Source organism: Solanum lycopersicum, chromosome 11, assembly GCF_036512215.1.
Source record: "Solanum lycopersicum chromosome 11, SLM_r2.1".
Lineage (NCBI taxonomy): Eukaryota > Viridiplantae > Streptophyta > Magnoliopsida > Solanales > Solanaceae > Solanum > Solanum lycopersicum.
In genome coordinates this window covers 36,297,030-36,305,277 of record NC_090810.1, presented here as the reverse complement: position 1 = coordinate 36,305,277, position 8,248 = coordinate 36,297,030, and the positions used below count along the sequence as shown (strand labels likewise).

The 8,248-nt window shown below is 34.2% G+C and overlaps 1 pseudogene; it reads right to left on the bottom strand.

Annotated features, from left to right (window-relative positions):
- Positions 1-225: 225 nt before the first annotated feature.
- On the bottom strand, positions 226-7,838 carry LOC138339380 (uncharacterized; annotated as a pseudogene).
- Between the last annotated feature and the right edge of the window lie 410 nt (positions 7,839-8,248).

Sequence of the window (8,248 nt, the reverse complement as noted above, 5' to 3'; positions counted from 1 at the left end):
AGCCAAAGAAACAAGACAGGTCGATACACTCGATCCACCACTAGGGGCTTACCCACGGGTGTAGAAACACGAATAGGTACAGTCATGCTATCACATATCATATCAAATTTAGCAGCAAAATACGTAGACACATAAGAGAATGTAGAACCTGGATCAAACAACACAGACGCAGGTCGATGGCATACTGGGATGATACCTGTAATAACCGCATCTGAGGTCTCCGCCTCAGGTCTCCCGGGGAAAGCATAGCAGTGGCCTCCTCGTCCACCTCCATCCTGGGTGGTACCTCTACCCCCACTCTGCTGAGCTGCAACACCACTACTGGAAACTCTATCACCTCTACCTGACTGAACTCTTCCACGACCTCTACCCTGTGGTGCTGGTGGTCTAGTCTGGAATGAAGAATTTGGTCGAGGCCCACCACGACCCCTTTGAGAAGTACACTGCCGCATTAGATGATCGGGATCTCCACAAGTAAAACAAAATCTCTGACCTGGGCCATAAGAACCCCTAGATGTCTGGCCACCCTCAAATGTCGGCATAGATGCATGAATAGGTCCCCGCTGCTGAAAAGAACCACTCACTCTCTGTGATCCCCTACCTCCAGATGAGGCACCCTGAAACTGGCCTGATATACGAGCTCTTTTAGGGTCCCCAAACTCTTCTCTCTCCATCAATTCCGCCTCTTTGGCGGCGCTCACAATGGACTGGAAAGAAGTCCCCTCCCTAGATGTCCGAAATACAGCTGACCTGATAGAGAAAGTCAATCCCCTCACGAATCTGCGGATCCTCTCTGTCTCATTTGGAATAATGGCCAACGCATGCCTAGACAACTGGCAAAAACGCGCCTCATACTCTGTAACCGATAAACCATCCTGTCTCAGACTCTCAAACCTCAAGCGACTCTCCTCTCTCACGCTCCATGGGATAAAACGATCTTGGAATGCGCTAGCAAACTGCTCCCAAGTCACTGGAGGAGATCCAACTGGCAAACATCCCGAATAAGTCCTCCACCAGTCTCTCGCTGGTCCACGAAGCTGGAGTGTAGCATATCTAACCCCATGTGACTCAGCTAATCCAACCACCTCTAGTAACTCTCGGCAGGTAGTTAGAAACTCATGAGCGTCCTCGCTCTTCCCACCCTGAAACTGAGGTGGGTCCATCTTTCGAAATCTCTCATACCTACGCTGCTCATCCTCTGTCAGAACAACCATCGATGCAACTTGACCCCCAATTGCTGGTGCAATATCATTATGAACCGCGGGATCTACTGGTAGTTGCCCCACCGCATCCTGAAAAACTGGGGCTTGTTGTTGCTCTTGGGTCTGAGCCCCCTCTCTAGTACGAGAGTCATGTGGTGTGGTAGTCGCACCACCACCCTGAGAAAAGCCCTCTAGCACACTTAACACCCTCAATAGTGTATCCTGAAGCAAAGGTGTGACTACGGGATCTGGAGGAACCTGGTCCTCTCTGTCATCAATCTGTGGTTCGGTAGAGACCTCTCTAGCACGACCTCTCACTGGTGCTGCTCCACGTCCACGACCTCTGGTTACTGTCGCACTACTAGCACGACCTCTAGCTCGAGATCTACCCCTACCTCTAGCTGGGGCCTCAATAACTGCCTCGGGAAGTGCCTCCCCTCTACCACCAGTAACATTAGTTCTAGTCCTCGTCATCTGTCAAAAGAGTATACAACAACTCAGTACTAACGAAGGTAACTACGCACGATGAGAAAGAATGAACAAAAGGAAGTTTCCTAGTAATCTTTATAGCCTCTCAAAGATGAGTACAGACGTCTCCGTACTGATCCTTGAGACTCTACGTAGACTCGGCTTGTATACACGTGAGACCTATGAACCTGGGGCTCTGATACCATTTTGTCACGACCCAAAAATAGGTGTGATGGCACTTGTCTTATCCCACCAAGACAAGTCAGCCTAAAACCCAATATCTAACAAAGTGCGGAAGTAAATGACAATCCAACAACAATTTCTAGTATGAAACCAAGTCATATAAATTCAATCCCCAAAACCAGGTTGTCACGTGCACAAGCCTCTAATGTAAACATTAGAATTGAAACAAAATAGAAGTCTAAAATGAAGTTGTCTTTCAAGTAAAAACAAAATCATAAACTGGAGTAGGAAAGTTCGCTGAGATGACAAACAGCTACCTCACAATCCTCCACAAGATGCCTCGAAAACGAAGAGAATAGAAGGTATCACAAAGATCCAGGCTCGTAACCTACAAAAATTTGTAGAAGCAAGGGGTGAGTACCAAACCACGCGGTACCCAACAAGCAAACCTCTAAACACAAGTTAAGTGAACAAAATACGGGTACTCCTTACACCCTATCTAAACCTCCACGCTACAGCCTAACAGTTTACCAAACACACCACTCAATAACCACACTCTATCAGTTTACACATCCTCAATATCAACTCAATATTCAACAATCACAGACTTCACAGAGAAACAATCACAAGATCAGCAAAACACATGTTCAAGTTCATCAATAATAAGATGTGCAATGTCATGAGATGCAATGTCAAATATCGTGATGCATGTCTTTCCTAACAATACACACCCGCTGTCTCTCAGTTCGGGACCCATGGGGGACATATCTGTCCATGCATCTGTCGCGGCGCACGACACGACCCTCGATAAGTAGTAACCTTCGCGGCGCGCGATACGTCCCTCGAAATATAATATCCATCGCGGCGCGCGATACGACCCTCGAAAATAGTACACCATCCTCTTATCACAACAATGTCTCAGATGCAATGCAAATGACATGCTCAAATGAAAAGGGAGGAGATAACCATTTGATAACCAAACACAATTTACAACAAGAAATACAACACCAACAAATAAACAACAAGTCTCCAAATCATTCTCAACATCACACAAGGAAATACACGAATTTCGTACGCTTAACAAGAGTTTAGAAATCCACTTGCCTTAGTCACTTGAATAATCACTACGGGACTTGAGCCTTCCCTTTAAGTTGAGCTTCCAAATCGATGCAATCTATTCAAATATGTATATTCACAATAAGGTTTGGAACTAACAACACCCACATTATTATGTGTTTAACCTTGACATAAAACTTCACCCAAATTTATAATCAAGTTTGTAATTCTTGATGTCAATTAACATGTGAACTCTCATGTTTTCCAAATTTAAGCTTACGGTTAAATTTCAATTTCTCCAAATATCATAACTTTAACGATATCTATATAATATAATATATCTAATATTTAATTACCTATCTCAATATATCACACTTGAATCTTAATATGATAATAATAAGAAAATTCTAAGAAACAGTGAAGCCTTAAGTTGCAGAGAAAATCACGAGGACAAAAAAATATATTTTAAATCCTCAAATGGATACCCTATATTCCTATCTATTATTTTTCAATCATCTTGATTCAATTATATTCCCAACAATTATCACATGATTGGCATGACCCTCTTTCTAAATTTCAAAATTACTTCATACCAATATACCAACTTCCAAATATTATTTCTTTATTCCATATTCATTTTGCCATGTTTCACATTCCAAAGCACATATTAAAGTTAACATAAAAATTATAATTGTACATTAATTACAAGACATATTCAGCAGCCTCAATGCAAAGTTTAAAATTATTACCTGAATCAAGTGCACTTGTTCGACGGCGCTGCGAGTGTTTTTCAGACTTTCTCCTCTTCTTTGTTTTTCGTCACACGTTTAGGTTAGTTTTGTTCCACATATTTAATTAAATAAAGGCTAAATAGTATAGGGTCTTAAATAAATTATCATTTTAGCCCATAAACTATCGATTAATTAACTCAAGTTACACTAATATTTAAAATTTCCAAAAATGACCTTCTGGGTCATTACAATATGAGGTAATAGAAGTAACAACTCAAGGTTGGGCTGAATTAGTTATACAAGATGATTTTTATGATAATAATTTTGACATAGATTTATGTGATGATCTAGAATTATTCATAGATCAATGATAAATTACATGTATTTACAATATTGGAAAGAAACTAAAGAAAACATAGATAAACTTGAAAAATTATTAATTGAAAATTTGTATATGTATCTAAGAACTCGAGAAAATGAATAGTTAGAATATATTGCAAACAACGCAAATGAAATACAACAACTAGATCTACTTAAAAAAGAATATTACAAAAAAATATTTTATTCTTAAAAAAAAAATGAAGAATAATACAACATAAAGTAAAGTAACTAAAATAACAAAAACTAAAATAGAAAGAAAAGTGCGAAAAATATGGAAAAAGTTAAACACTTATACATAGAATATGAACTATCACAACTTACTAAAACAAGTAATGATAAGACAAATCATTTGATAAACATAATTTCAAAAACAGAATATAAATATGCTTGTTATTTGGAAAAACTATATGAACAAAGAAATATATAAGCAACAGCTGATAGAAAAAATAGGTGAAAAAAGACAAGAACTACAACATAGGAAAGAAAGATTAAAAGAAAATATGTTAGCAGGAGTATGTAAAAAATCCATATTAGCACAAAGAAAAGTTATATTTATGCTAGAAATACAAATAGATTGCCTTGAATATAGGTTACAACATAATATAATTTATAAATTATATTGAATAAAGAAGAATTTGCAGTAGACGAAAAGAGATATGAAAACCAAGATGGATTAACAATAAAAAAATATTTTCAAATTTAGGAAGAAAATATAAAAAAATAGGAAATAACTTATATTGAATGTTAGAAAAAGAAACAGCGAAATTAGAAGATAGTCGAACAACTATGATAAGAATAACAAAAGAAAATGAAGAAATAGAAAAATCAAAAGAAATTGAAAAAATAAGAATGCAAGCAAAGCAGGAAGTACAACATCTAGAAGAAATAAAAAATACAAAAATAAGTGAATTAGAAAAAGAGTTAGATAAGTTAAAATTATTATATGAAATTAAACAAAAATAAAAACAAATAGAAAAAGATAAAGAATTTGAATTAACTAATGAGATTAATGAGATGAAACAAAAATTAAATGAAAACCTTGAAATAAATAAAATAGACGAAGCAATTGAATTAGATACAATAAATGATTAAAACTCAGAAATAAGTGATATAAGTGAAACCTACACAGAAATTTTGGAACAAGTAAATAAGCCGAAAAAATTAGAAATAAACACAGGAGATATGAATCGACCTAGCACATCAAGAGTTAAAACCCCGGATAATAGTCCTAGAACTAGTCCTAGATGGACACCACCAACATATTATACAAAAAATTATGAACAATCAGATAGAACGAACGCAATATGGAATAGCAGATTAAATAAAATATGGACACCTAAACAAATAACTGAACAATATAATTTCTTGGATCTAGATTGTGTTACGGATATAAATAAAGCAATATTACTATGGATAGGGAATATATCTAAACAACTAATTGATAACAAAATAACAACAAAAGAAACTCCGAAATATATAGAAAGAACATTTGTTGGAACAACAAAATTATGGATAGAAAAATTTACCCCTAGAAAGTCTAGAAACACTTAGAAGTGATAAAAAAAGTAGATGGATCTCCATCAACAACAAATATAGATATACTAGATAAATATGAATTAGCAATAAGAAATGAATTTAGTGGTATGACCACAGATATAAGAGAACAAAATAGAGAAAAAACAACAAATAGACAACTTATGACAAAATCAGCTATATGTAAAATGTGTTACATAGAAGAATACACATGTGTATTTAAAGAATATTATTACAAAGCAAGATATAATATAAATGAAGTAAAAGAAATAAGACAACAATATTTTACAAAGTTACCAGAACCATTCAGTACAAAAATAATTAATGATTGGAATAATGAAGGATTAACAGATACTTTAGGAGCAAGAATAAAATTTTTACATCAATGGTTTATACAACTATGTGAAAAACAAAAAGAAAAAATAAAAATGGAAAAAGTATTATTTAAAAATTTAGCCCGTTGTAAAAATAAAACAGCACCACAGTTTGGATGTACAAATAAATATTATAAAAAGCAAAAACCTAAAAGACATAAAATCATAGAAAAACTAAAACTAGGTATAAATATAAAAAACTAAGACAAAGGTATTATGTAAAAAATTATAAAATAAAAAGACCATATAGACCAAAAAGAAAATTATCCCAATGTTTTTGTTATAATTGCGGAAAGATAGGACACTTAGCTAAAGACTGTAAGCTACTTAAGGATCCAAAAAGAAAATAAATTGCAGAAATAATTATATATAATGATGAATATATGCAAATAGAATATATAGACTATGAATTAAGCGAAAATGATAGTATATATGAAATATCAGATATAGAATTTGAAAATGAAGAAGAAAATATTGATATAGATGTAATGGACGAAGAAATCTAATGTCTGAAGATGATATAAAAATCATATCTAAAGAAGAATATCAAAATGAAGAATTAATAGAACAAAAAATCATATTTGATAATACAATATTTGAACAAATAAAAGGAAAAGAATTAGACTTAAGTGTTGAAAAAGTACTTGAGGGATTATTTTATTCTAATTGTACTTCAGGGATTATATCATCACCTTCATTACACTTTGAACATATATGATCTGCATATTTATGTCCAATTAACTTGCAATATCTTGTCAATAATTTTTCAGAGATAAATACTTTTTTTATTGCTCTGGCTGTTGGAGTGTCTTCGGGTTTTAATAAGGATAAAATCCATTTTTGGACTTCCTCCATATCTTCTTGTCTTATCTCCCGTGAATTGACATATATCATCAAATGATCTCTGGAATAATAGCTCCATATAGTATTTCCTTATAAATAATTGTTGGCTAACTCTTGTATAATAGTTGATAACCCAATTATTCTTTTGTTCGCATAAAAACTGGGTATCTCAACTTTTGATATCTCCGGTTGTTGTCCTATATCTTCTGGTATTATCATCTCCCGGGTTAATCCAATTTTTACTATTTGGATCATCGGTTTTATCTCGTCGTAGAGTATTTCAGCTGGTGTTGTATAGAATCTTATAAAAAATAAATTTCCTTTTGTTATTTTTTTGTATATTAAAAACGATTTGTGGACCTCTGGGATTTCACTTATTTCTTCTCCTTTATAAGTGTAAACTGTATTTAATAATCCATAATTGTAACAGGTCTTAACTAGATTGGGATTTGTTTTTGACTGTGCAATTAGTTTATTATAACCTTGTAATTTCTGTGTTAAATAGTCTTGGGTTTTTTCTGTAGTTGTGGTAGATCTGGGTTTGAGGTTCAAAAAGTTTTGTATTTTATATAAATTTTCAATATAAGCTTGGGAAATATGGTTATATGTTTTCTTTTCTTTATGCAGGCTAGCTGCATATGTAGATGTTTGTGGTGTTGGGGTATCTATGATTTGTACTTTTGGGATAAATGGTTTTGTAAATAGGCTATTTAGATTTGTATTTTTTGGTGTAGCTTTTTCCATAATTCCTGTGTTTGTACCTGCAACATTAGCAACGTTATGGGTTTTAAGGAGTCTCCCAACGTCTCCTTTTATCTCTGGCTGTTTTCCGTCTGCCAAACGACGTAGCTCCGCATGTTTATAGTCATGCTGCTGACTTGTAGCATGACTATAAACATGCGGTGCTACGTCGTTCATCAGACGGAAAACAGCTAGAGATAAAAGGAGACGTTGGGATACTCCTTAAAGCCCATAACGTTGCTAATGTTGCAGGTACAAGCACAGGAATTATGGAAAAAGCTACACCAAAAAATACAAATCTAAATAGCCTATTTACAAAATCATTTATCCCAAAAGTACAAATGATTGATACCCCAACACCACAAACATCTACATATGCAGCCAGCCTGCATAAAGAAAAGAAAACATATAACCATATTTCCCAAGCTTATATTGAAAATCTATATAAAATAAAAATCTTTTTAAACCTCAAACCCAGATCTACCACAACTACAGAAAAAACCCAAAACTATTTAACCCAGAAATTACAAGGTTATAATAAACTAATTGCACAGCCAAAACCAAATCCCAATCTAGTTAAGACCTGTTACAATTATGGATTATTAAATATAGTTTACACATATACATGAGAAGAAATAAGTGGAATTCCAAAGGTCCACAAATCGTTTTTAATATATAAAAAAATAACAAAAGAAAATTTATTTTTTATAAGATTCTATACAGCACCAGCTGAAAT